The 13,438-nt window shown below is 37.9% G+C and overlaps 1 protein-coding gene across 1 annotated transcript in view; it reads right to left on the bottom strand.

The window, feature by feature from the left end:
• Positions 1–13,438, bottom strand: part of SYT1 (synaptotagmin 1) — a 358,390-nt gene that overhangs the window by 60,225 nt on the left and 284,727 nt on the right.

Below are 13,438 nucleotides of genomic sequence, written 5' to 3'. Positions count from 1 at the left end.
AAGAAGCTCTTAAAACTGGGTTCGCATAAACAGGCTAGAAATAGATGGTGCAGCAGGAAAAGCTGAAGAAGAACCGGAAAGAGAAACAAAAGCTGGAGCTAATGTGTCAGCCCATTATAGCACTTTTGGAGACTATCACATGACTATGTATGCACACAAGTACCACTATACCCCAAAGTCTATGAACTACTTTTGGAATAAAGTACTGAGAGTGAATAGGAGAGGGAGAACTCTCCCCAGACTTTTCAGTCAAGAAGTTGATTACAGAAGTAGCTATTTCAGGCTTGCAAAATGTTAATGATCAACCCAGTCAATATAAACTTACAGACTTTAACAACTAAACCATTAATCTGACAAGCAGAATAATTCCTTTGCTGTCTAAAAGGATTTCATGCCCATGAACAGAGCAGTCATGCTGTTATACAGCTAGCAGTAAATAGGTGCTAAATAAATGCCTCTGGAGAAAAGGAAGAATCTTCTTCATGACTGTACCTACTGCACTTTTGAAGAAAATATTTTAAAACAATAAAATATGACCACACAAGTGCCTACGTATTTCCTTATTCAAGGATCAGTCTCTATTCGCAGGAATAACCCACTTGTCTTACAAAATGAAAGTACAGAGTGTGATCTAAAGTATCTCCTATTTGCTTTTACTAACATAATTTCAGAAGTCTCTTCATAGGTTATACTCCCTTTAAATGTGCAAACTTGGCCATAAAAGGAAGCTCCTGTTAACGTTAAGTGTCCAGTTACAAGCCACATAACAACTAAATTAAGAAGCAAAGCAAAGTGAAATAGCAGGAGATCTTGGAAGAAACAGAGAGTTCTTGAGAAAAAGATCCAGAGGGCTCATTTCAGACACTGCAAAAAAGGGACTAGCAGTAACAACAGGCTAAAGAAGAGATGGAGAGGGGACTGATGCTAGGTGAACAGAGAACAGAAATAGAAGCAAAGATCCATGCAGTAAGTTTTAAAAGGGAGAAGTTTTAGGGCAGACAGGTAACAATCTTTCAAATTAAGTGAATTTATTAAAGGTATCAGGAGGTGGTATCTGTAGGGCTATAGTCACAGTACAAAGTAGGAGTGAGGAAGAGCCAAAAGAAACATTTTAATTGCATATTCCTTTTGACTGATTTCCCTACTACAGTGCTACTCTCTGACTCCTTTGTGGTACAACTTCTGTATGCCAGCAATACTTTTTACCTTTGCTTAAATGGAACAGACCTACTAGGATCTTTCCATGGAAATAAAAATCTACTTCTTTTCTTCATTTTTCCCCTGAAACAGCAGTACGTGACATAGAAATTCTTCACAAATCTCTGTCTTCTTATTGCAATATATATAGAAAGGTAGTAGACTGCATTTCTTTTAATTGCCCCAATTATGTAATATTCTCCAACACAATGGTAAATTGACTTGAAAGCAAGTTGGGCAATAGTTTGAACCAGCTGATGTTATTAAAAAATTAACAAGTCAGGTTTTGTTAGCTTCCTCCTCTTAGTCTTCTTCATTACATTTTTAACCCATTTAAAGAAAGCCTTTCTATTACTGCTTTCTAAAAAGCAGAGGAAATGGAAAGATAAAACACTGTTATTAGCAGTAGAAAATGACACTTCACGGTCATCAGTTTAAAAGCATTACAATCAGCTGCCTCTTGCAAAATGAGAAAAGCTGTGACTGAAGGCACTTGAAATCAAAGATTAGCAGAAACGCACTCTTTCATTTCCAGACAAGAGACCATGCTACCAAACATACTGAGTTCTTAATTGAACAAGAAGAAAATTAATTTCTTAAATAAATGAGAAAGGGATGAATGAATTAAAAGCAACATATATGCCTGAGCAGCATAGCCTGGTCTTGTGTTAAGTCTCTGCCGATCCACAAATGCTTGCAGCTGGCTGCTCTGCTTTAATGATTGCATCTTGCTCTATTTTGCCACTTGGCTTTTCCTCAGTTCCTGCCTGATCATATTTCTAAATGTCACTGACGTTTATGCAGGCCAGTCCACAAAACAAAATTAATTTAACTGAATGGCACATTAATATTATTACTTTTGACAGCATGGAAAACTTATTAACTATAGCATGTCAAAAGGCTAGTCTAGTGAGTAGTCTAAGTACAACATCGAAAGGAAATGTAATACATTTGGAAGGGTTTTTTTTGCTTATCAGACACTGTGAGTAGTCAAATCACAAAGCTTTTCCATAACTATTACAGTATTATATGTGCATTGCTCTACAGAAAGTCCTTGTCCTCCTGTGACAGGGAACAGGAAGCCACAGTACATACCCTGGCTTGATTTGAAAACACCATTTATAGTAAGTACGGACAACTTAATGCTTAGTTAATGTAGTTTCTACTACACCAAGAGTGTCGTAGTTTCCAAAAGCAATTGACTCCAATGCTTTAGATTACAGATTGGGATTGCAGCATATATCCAAAAATATACATGGCCAGTAGACAGCAAAGAACTGTAATTGATAATCAGATCAGTCACTGATTTCTTAGTTGCAAGGTGTACCACTGGATGTGGTACTGTCTTAAAAATCTGGCATGAACAGAGTCCTTGCTATGATGACCACACATTATCAATTAATGAAAGACAGAACAAGCAGATCAAAGAAACCAGCAGGTTTTTATGCACTTGATTACAGTACATAAATACTGTAGAGAAGAGGAAGCATCTAACGGCTTGAATCTACTGAAGAAGAGCACAGCAAGAATCAATGACTTGGAGTAGAATCCAGTAACATCCAAATAACAAATGAAGTACAATTTTTAACCAATAGATAGAGTAACTGCTGAAGCTATAAGGGATGTGCTGTTTTCTCCATGTACTGATGTTGTAAAATCAGTAACTTGCAAACTCTTTGGGTCTGAAGACCCTCTAAGTTTTCCAGTGGAGGTGCAAAGCTGCCTACTGCTACTGCTACTACCAGCAAATGCTGGTCCATTGTCAGCAGCCTTATCTTTGTATCCTTTGCCAGCAAGGTCTCACGTGGATTCTTCCAGTGGGACTTCCAGAAACTTCTGATTAGATGATATTAATATGTGTCACAGGAGACCTGGTTTGGTGAACTTCCACTAAAACCATGCAGGATAATGCTGAAAGTCAGGATGCCATGAGGAAATCTGAGCTTTTGGAGTTTGCAGGCTATGGCCAAGCAGCCAGGACAAAATGCCATGGGCTGAGAATCACAGCTCCTCGATCCAAAACCAAGGAAGGTCTAACTTTCAAGCTTGTAAGGGGGTTTTGTTGTGCCACCTACCTCCCAGCTTGGCCCAGGGGGAACAGTACAATCTCCAGGATGCTGCCTGTTTTCTAGATCGAGTTTGATTATAGGAGGTTCTTTAAAATGTTCGTTGAAGATCTAGGAGTCCTCCAGATTTAGAGCAGAGAACCTCACCTCATTTATAAAAATACCCAATTTGATAGGAAATAGTAGTATTTCTAAACAAAACAAAATTTTTTTAAATGGGACATGTTTGGTTTTTTTTTTTTTTTTTTTTACAGAAAGAAAATTTTAATGTTAGCTAGTCTGGCTCAGTGAAAATAAAGTAGATCACATTTAAAGACCTGTTGTCCTCAGTAAGTTGTAAAAGCTCATACAGTGTTGGGCAACATACCCAAGGAATCAATGAACAGGTGAGCTAAAAAGTCTAAGGAGCATGTCCCAGTGTTTACACACAAGATATTCACAGCTAGCTTTATATGTAGTTATTGCGCTCAAAGGCTGATGAACAGCGAGTTTTCATGTTAGGGAACATATAAACAGGAAAGTTTCAGAGCCATGAATTCTTACATAATGTGACCAGTGTTTGTGCTTGCAGGAACTTAAGCCAATTGTAGAACTCTGCAGCTGAGGTCCAAACAGGAAGCCAATATTCCCAAGTCATTCTGTAACATATGATTGCTGCAGCAGATCTTGTTCAGCTTAATTAAAATCTGTTCTGATTTACAACTATCATATCTCAGAAAATATTAATTTTTGGATGTTATGTTTTTCATCACAAAAATTGTAACTTTTAATACACTAAATGTGCATATTTTTCCTTTAGGCTGATGGATAAAACTAAAAGCATACATTTATCCACTAAGAAATCAACTAATAGTTTAGTATCACAGACAGACATTCTGAAGAAATAATCATGTCTTTTTAGAGATTTTAAATGATTCAACGATTTAAAGAGTGTGTAGAAAAGTATGAGATTCTATAGCTAGAGAAACATCATCATTTGCTATAATCAAATTGCAATGAGACAAATTGGTCCTCATAAAAAAAAGAGGATGGGGAAGCATGCACATATTTGGATGGCACATGAAGTTACAGGTGGCATTTTTTGGAGGGCTTTGATGTAATGTCATATACAAATTCATGATTAAGAGTGATAGAAAAAGAAAATGCAGGGATGAAAATCTACTATGACAAGAAAAAAAATCATTGGTTACAGAGATGTGCTGTGGAAGAACTGCAGCTCGTACTTTGTGTCACAGACATGTAATTGTTGTACCTAATTTCTGCACAGTAAGTACAAGCAAAAAATTAGAGTAATCAAAATTAATTCAAATGACCCGTATCTCCTAGAAAACTTGCCTTCTCTAAAATATCACAGAAAATTTATGTTCAGTCTGACTGATTAATGTGAAAGTCTGAAAAGTAAAAACACTTTCAGCATAATCCACTGCTACCTAATTCTGGGCTGGGCATTAACAGACAGGGGATGTCAGCTGCAGACCTCAGGGCGCTCACATGAAAATGAGCTGCTGCCAGTTTTGAAGCCTGAGCTCCACTCAGCAGAGATCCTCCTGTTAATTTTCAGTTACTGAAAAAAGATATGGAAAAAGAAAGGTAAAATAACTGGATCCCAGACAGCCCAGTAGCTCTGAAGATTACCAGAAGTAATTTAAGTAGCACCTATGGTTAAGGATCTAATGGGAAGCTCAGGCGCTGTCTGCCCACTGCCATCCATACCACTGAGAAGCCGCAGTGCCGTGTTCTGTGCCGGTGGCATCAAAAGCAAGTAATAAACCCACATAATGGTAATCACCCAGGGAATGACTTAGGTTAGAATATTATGTCAAGGTCTCTATCTAAGAAGAAGAGATTTGAACTCAAGGCCAGCCACAAGTGGAAAAAGGCACTAAGAAGGGTTCCCAAATTTAGTTGCCATTATCAGTGACAGTGAAAGGTGGCAATAACTCCCAATTCTGTTCTGTTGTAGGTGAATACATCCAGCCGATCAAGCAGCAACAACACACCACTTTGAACTTTCTATCTGATTGCTAGTTTGGAAAACTCCTACTTTTGGCACTATTTCTATAATTGTAATTGCAGAAATAATGCTCAAGGAAAATGTTTTGGCCTCCATGTCACTGGATTCAGTTTCAGGTATTTCTTTTCATCTAGTGCTTGGCCAGCAAGAAACACATATAGACAATATCTGGGTCCAAAAGATCAGCTATCAATTTCATCTGCGCACTGATGCTTGTTCAGTCAGTTGCGTTCTGCTCTAAGGGGACAGCAGGAGCAGTAATTCTGTGGCAGTGATCATACTTAAGCCCCACAGAATAAAACCATGCCCTGGAAAGTCTGCCAGTGGAAGGGATGAAACAACTACAGCACCACTCCATCCATCTAGCAAGTAAGCCAGCCAGTCAGCCATCTGAAACAAAAAGTCCCAGTTGGTGCAGTTAAAGGCTGCTCACAAAACTACTAAAGTCTGCACAAAAGCTTCCATCACAGAAGATGCATCATAAAAAAAAAAAAGATATATTTCTGCTCCATACTCAGGTCTACATCTCATATGCAGAGACAAACAGAGCGAGAATATGCTGAGAAGTGAGGAGGTGGAGTGATTCACAGAAGTTTGATCTCTGGTCAACATAGATACTAAAAAGGAACACAGCATTAGACTGGAAGTTAAAAAAGTGCAACTTAATAATTAACTGACTCACTCGGGTGTGTGATAATAGAAGCTAGGAAAAAACCCCCAAACCAAACCAAAACCCCCAACCTTAAAAGAATAAGAAACTAAGAGACCAGTCAGCATTTTATGATTTTCTCCCTTCATGTAGCCAGTCCTATGAAAGTCTGAAGACAGGGAGAGAGAGAGAGAGAAATGGTTTGATCTTTAGACAATGGCATCATTCTTGGAGTAAAATTCCTTACTATTGGAATTCTAGATGACAAGGACGTTAAAAAAAAATTGAGTTGTATAGCACCACCATTATAAATGTTCACGCTCAGAGAAGGTACAGAAAAGGATCTTGCTCATCTCTTTAAATCTTATGTATGATTTAAGACTTACTGATGAACATTCAAGAATAATAATATTTGCTTTGTTTTGTCTGATTGAAAGTGAAAGACTAGCTATAATCAGTCCTTCAAAAAGAACTCTGTGTCTGTAGACTGCAAGATCTTAAAAACTAGAAATGTCAGTGCTCCATTAACCTATAAGGGAAGAATGCATAAAATGCAGAAATAGAAATATTCTGTAAAAAGTTTTTTTTTTTTCTGCAAGTTATGCTGTACAACACCATCCTGCTCAGACTGAATTAGACATGAACATGAGAAAAAGGCTATGCTATTCCAAATGTTTTTATAATACAAATTAAATCATAATGTCCTGAGTGTTTCTTTAGTTATGATGATAAGAATGAGAGAAAACTGTAGAACACCACGGAAAAGAAAGAGGGAAGAAGTAGAGTGTTGATTGCACTAAAACCACCCACCTGCACCACACTGACACCACATCAGCCAATGTCAGGAATTTCTTTGGCCTTTGGTGGAAGGCTGAGTTTCATAACTGTAGGAACAAGTTATTGCTGCCTGTCATCCATTTACCCTAGAAATAAGGCCTGGTAACACATCCTAAATTCATGTACTCTACCTCTTAAAATATTAACATAGAAACAATAAAAGCCTAATACCACCAAACTGAAAATACAGTATTATGTTCTAGATTCTAACTGTGATTTCTCTAAGGACATTTGATGTTAATTCCTGTCACAGGTACAATGCAAAGTGCTTCAAATGCCAGTTAAGATCGTTGTTGAACTAAACTGAAACACAACAGGCTCTGAGAAGAGGTTAAATGGTTACTATGGTAATCCCTGACATGGTCTAAATTGGTGTTTAAGAGCTGACAGAGGGAAAAAATGGAGACAATTGCTAATCCCTTTCCTTCTCAGGTCACTATTCCTAAATGTTTGTCTTTAACATTTTCAGAAATATATCTTTCTCAGGCTTCTGGAAAGCAAGATATTTTAATTCTATGTGGTTGGGCACAACAAAGCCAGGAGACCCCAGCATGGCATACTATACCTCAACCTTTTAGCAAAAAAGCTGCCCTCTTCTTTGTGAGAGCTGCTCTTTCCTTATGACTGTTAAAATGCTGGTCTCAGTTCTGAAGGTCCTTCTAATGACACTTATGATGAAATATTTTGATACAGCCATCTTACAGCTTCCCTGAGCTCCTGATCCTGGTTTGTAGCAGCCATCAGATAATAATTTTTGTCACTGTTGGTTTGCAAAGTGGGGGGAGAAAGGGAAATAAGGTCTTACCCAGGACTACAGCAAAGCTTCTGTCTAGAGTCCCAGTGAGAAATGTAATTTCTGCTGCTGGATAATGCATTCACTGATGCTAGCAGTCAGAAAAATAAGTAAGTACATAAAATCCAGGTGGAGAACAATGCAGGAAAAATTAATGTATAGCATGTTCTGTGGCCCTTTCACACCATTCAGCTGATTCTGCAGATCCATTTGCAAACCCTCCCAGATTACAGTTTTATAACTGGGAGTGCTCCATGATTATGGCTGAATTCCCTGGAATTCCTTCTGCAGTTTCCATCCAAAACATCTCTTTGTATTGTAGCTTTAGCTTTAGCTCGTCCACTTCAAATATACTTCAACACATGCGAATGACTGATACATCAGCTATCTGAACGAATCACTTGCAGGTACATGGAAAATACTCCCAGCATCTAAGTGATATAAATTATGCTTAAGCCTTTTTAACAAGAATTCTAAGATGATTTTGATCCCTCTCAGGATCTTTCTCAAACGTCTAAAAAAACACCATTCAGACAAATGCCACTGTATGTTCAACATCCAAGCCCAGTGCTTTTGCCTACTCTGGACTCTTTTCTATTAGGCATTTTAAAATATCCTATACTTGAGCAATTAACCTCCCCACAATAACATTAAGAGGCAGGTGGGGAACTGTCCACTATTCCTTCCTTCAGCCTTGTAACTTTCTACAAGGTCTTTAGGAATATGCCTTGTCTAGAATCACAGAATCACAGAATGGTCAGGGTTGGAAGGGGCCTCTGGAGATCTAGTCCAACCCCCAGCCAAAGCAGTTTCACCTACAGCAGGTTTCACAGGGACACGTCCAGGTGAGTTTTTAATGTCTCCAGAGAAGGAGACTCCATAGCCTCTCTGGGCAGCCTGTTCCAGTGTCAAGAATCAACATTATTATTATTATTATTATTATTATTATTATTATTATTATTATTATTATTATTATTATAATATTTTGTGCATGGATCACTAGATGCTTAGCACCAAGTGTAGGATCTACTTTGTCACCACAGTTTAACCTCAAGATGCCCTTTCATATTTGAAAGTCAAATGGTAATAATTGTGTTTTTGACAAATAAGCAAGACAAGTTTTTCTGCTCTCAGAATGAATACTGTGCAGAAACAGAAGAGCCCCAGCAGAGCCTGAATTTAACACTACCACGGAACCTCTCCTTCTTGTCTACTGTCCTCTGTATTTGAATTTAGTATCTGTAAAGCCAGACGTTCTGAGATGAAGCAAGACAAGTTCCCTTTTGATTTCAAATAAGCCAATTACATTCTTTTTGTTACAACACAAGAATGCCTCTGACCTCCTAAGATAGGTGTCCCTTCCAGAGACTGAGTTAAGAAGGAGAATATTCAACAAAGGTATACAGTGGGTTTGTCAGCAGTTTGAGTATAAAAGGCGAGAAAAGAAGTGCCTAATTCTAATAGCCTGAAACAGTACCATAACTTTCCTACTTGAGTCATATGGTTTTATCTTTAAAATCACAACATTTCAACATCTTCAATTTCAAGATGACAACCAGCTAATTAACTGGTTTAACTAACTGAAGAATTTCAAAACAGTCTTGCTTATTCTCAGACTTAAGAACCTCTGTTTTGTTACCTGTCTCACTATCAAATTCAGTTCCTTTTCAGGACAGATGCTGCACTTACAATGTTGAACGTTGTGCATTTACTGTATGTAACTGCCACAAAACCTGAAAATTAAACGCCCTTAGATTTAACATTTTAAAGTTTTAATTGGGTGTAAGAAGAAAGAAAACTTGAACACCATGCAGAAAACATAGTGATTCAATATAATACACAGTGAAATAAAGGCGGCCTCCCATTTCAAACTTTGTCTGACACTCTGACAGCATCTCCATAGGGATAATGATACTTTTCTTTGCAAAGCACTGTGCTATCTGCAAAGCTGTGTAAGACCTAAGTGTTATTATTAAAGATGGAAAAGGCCTATTAGATCATCTGTCCATCTCTGATATAACAGAAAATGACAATGATTTGCTGCTGTGACTTTGCAGTGACATTTGTAAAAATGTCCTTTCCTCTTAGCTCTGCAAGTTTCAGTGCTGAGGATTGAATAAGCTGGTTGGCTTACTAACTTTTCCAGTATCCAACTTCTATGAAGCATATTGAGGTATTACATTTACCCATTTCAGGCCCAGTTTCCCATCTCCTTCCTTCAACTTTTATTTTTTTAAGAGGAAGGAAAGAACAATCCTCATGAATAGTGCATGTCAAGCTTCACAGAACAGGTGTTCCACTCCCCAGCTGCAGAACACTTGCATCTCACCCTTCCTTTTGCAAGGAAATACTGTAGCACCTCTCCTGCTTGGGTTTGTGCATCATGTAGGACAGCAGGTGTTGTGCATCTTCCTGGTGTTTTCCAGCAGACTTCTCAGAAGCTCAGTACAAAATATATCCATCACAACCCACTGTGATACGAGCATGCATCTGTCAGGTAACCTATCCACGGTGGATGCCTGATCAGATAATGCATAGAGTCATATGTGATGGCAGTTGTTAGGAGGTCTGCAGAACTCCTGGTGGTAGATACTTGCAGGTCAAAGATCCTTTTCTGTGTGGACTAAGGCTCTGCTTCTCCACTGTTTTCAAGGGAAAGAGTTGTTTCTGCTCTTCCTTACTTTCCCTAAAATTTCTTGGAATGTTTGCTACAACAGGTTTTCAATTTAAGTGCCAATATAACAAAACGTCTGGAGGGAAATCAGCTGAAGTATTCAGATGACTCTCAGTATGATTCACACTGCTGTGAGAAAAGAAGTTGTCTGTCTGGCCTTCTGTACTAGAGCGATAACAGATATTGGATGCAGTGTGTACTCAGATAAAAGTTAATGGCAGTGACATCTGGTAGATGACACAGAGGAGCAAACTCCTATCATCTGTTTTTTAACACTCTGTGCCCAAACGATTACATGTCAGGCTTGGTAAAAGTGAATAACCTTTCAATATCTACCGCTCTTCCCTCCCATGCTCTCAGTCATATGAGACTGAAGGACTATTAGATAAATCACCTCCACATATTCACAAGGACTGCAGAGCTAACAGCAGCAAGGAAAAAAGGATTCAAAGTATGCAGTTCATTAGTGGTTGCCTCCCCAATATTTAGCAGTTGTTGTAGAGACTTGTACATTCTCAAAACCCTCTCACAGTCATGACAAATGCTTACATAAAGCCTTGTACCTTCAAAGTGCTTCACCAACATAAATATATTAATAAGACCTTTCCCAGAAGACAATGCAGTGTCAGAGAGATGCCATTCAAATGGCTGGGCTGTGAGAGGTAGAGCTTCAAATATTTCATTAAATGTTCATCCTCTGCCATCAATTTCAAGCCCATCTAGAAAACAGGATGGAAAGTACAGTGGAGCTTTATGAGCAAAAAGAAGAGTAACTGTAAAAGGATTTTGCCCTCTGTGATTCAGTGTTAATTGAATTGTATGTTCTGTGATATGCATCAACTTAATTCAACATAATGTGACACAAAAATAAGACGTTTATACTCAGCTTGACTGATGCCACCTAGACGTTTTTTCAAAGTGATTGGTGACAACTGCCACTGATGTGGTTTGGGAGATGCTTTCTGCATCATGTTTAGGGGCCACAATGAAAACATAAAGGATAGTTTGGCATCAGATACTTAATCGAAAACATATTTAGAATTCTTGTTAGTGCTAGGTTGTTAAGAATGGACAAATTTACTTAAGTGCTCTGAGGGCAAAAAAAGAAACAAACATGTAATTCTTCAAATACTGCAGACCACATACAGATGTGCTTTTCAAGGGCAAATTCATTAAGCAATTGTAACATGCAGAATAGTCTACAAAAGGTATTTTGATAGTCATACATTTTTGGGTGAAATCCAGTTGCTTAGGCTTCAAATTGCTTTTTATCATGTTTTCTTACAATGAGTAAGGCAGATCACCATATTGTGTTCACGATCACTACCAAGAGACAAGCATGTCTCTTGCTCCACACCTGGCATAGGTAAATCATGCTATAGCATTTGTATGTGCAGGACCGTATTTGCTAATTCTGAAGCTAAGATACCTCTTGGTCACAGCTGTATCTGCTGTGAATTCTGCAACATCTGCCATGTCAGCTGATAACAGGTTTATGAAGATAGGACCTCTCCCATCCCTCCCTGTCCCCTATTTATTATCACATAAAATGTACTAGAATTTGTTTGGCATCTTTGCTGCAGAGCAGGGGCCAGAACATTGAAGGTGGTGAGGTACTTGGCAGTAGCCAAGTATGGAAATATGAATGACATTTTTTGTGAAACACAGCTCTCAAACCACTGACAGATGTAACTCACTTGGTTCTTTAGGTAGAGGTTTCTTTTCCAAATTGGGCTAAGCAACTCTTTGAATGAGGCTCAACATATATATGACAGAAGTAGAGGTTCCACAACAGAGCAAAAAGACGTGAAGACCCTTTGGATTAAATACACTTGGCCTATCTAAATCTTGAGTAACTGGCTTCTGTGGGGTCACTTTTTATTTGTACAGTGGGTTCAGGAGATGTTTTAGAAAAAGCTACAGCTAGCATACAGAAAACTAAGATTAACAAAGTCTCCAAATAACTTAGGTTACAGTATTATCTCATATTTATTGGATACCTTGCATGCTTATGAGCATAGTGATACAGAAATGAAACAGGAGACCTCCTGCATTATGAAAAAATATTTAGGGAGTTGGTGTAATCAGTTTTTCATGATGCTTTCAGAGGTTCATATTGCCTAGTTTCTTATAAATAGAAAAGCCATGCATTGGTAGCAACTTCAAAAAGGCCTTATAGAAAAACCTACAAAAATTTAAATGTTTTTTCTGCATATGTATTACCTGAATTGTTAAGAAAGGTGAGGGCAGAGGCTCAAATGGGAACTAAAAAAAAGCTCGTCTCTCCTATCTAACATTACTCTCATACAAATACATTCACATAGACAAATGACAAACACATGTAAAAATATACATCCACCGGTTCATTTGGGCTCTGAAAGCACAAATAAGGTACAACCTTGATTTCATCTCTACTGCAACCTATTCAAAACTCTTGTAATACTCTTCCAATACCCAAATACTTTAAACATTATTTATTTTAATTACCTCATTCTGTTTTAATAAAAAGTTATTTCCAAGTCAGAATGCATTTTTGGAAGTAGTTCACACTGTTAAGTATCTATTTTCAAGCAATATTTCATCGTTTTGTATTAGCAGGACATGAACTTCATGGAGCAACCAGACGACTGAGTCTGGTTTTACCAAGGACATGAGACAGAAAATCCAAGAGGCAATGTTCTGTGCCACATGACAGATGAAACCCCACACTAATCTATACCATGTTATCTATCAGCTGCATATGGGAATATCACTGCTTATGTTCTAAAAGCTTAAAATTAGACTAGAACGGTAAAGTGTCAATTCCTCTTTGTGTAGTATTTGAGTTATTTTATGTGTTTTGAAACAGCAAAACATGACAATGCAACAAAAGACTGATTTGATACTTAATGAAGTTTGTAAGTATTAATGCACTCCCATTTCACACTTCTGTCTTTCTGATATGCCTTAAAGGAACAGGGCCCTTGAACTGCAAACTTCCTTTTTCTCTTTTTTTTATGTTTTCATCTTTAGCTCTGAGAGTGGAAGACAAATGCCCCATATAGCATAGGTACCAATGACACACGCAATAAGCACAAATCAATAAGCAGTAGAAGAAAGCCATCTGGAAATACAGTCTTTAAAAAAAAGCACTCAAAAAGCAAGACTGAACTCTACCATTTCTGAAAATCTGAGAAGGCTGCATGACTCAGCATCTGCTGAATTTTTC

Source organism: Falco punctatus (genome assembly GCF_963210335.1).
Source record: "Falco punctatus genome assembly, chromosome: 6".
In the NCBI taxonomy this organism is placed as follows: domain Eukaryota; kingdom Metazoa; phylum Chordata; class Aves; order Falconiformes; family Falconidae; genus Falco; species Falco punctatus.
This window is presented reverse-complemented; position numbering and strand designations above follow the sequence as displayed.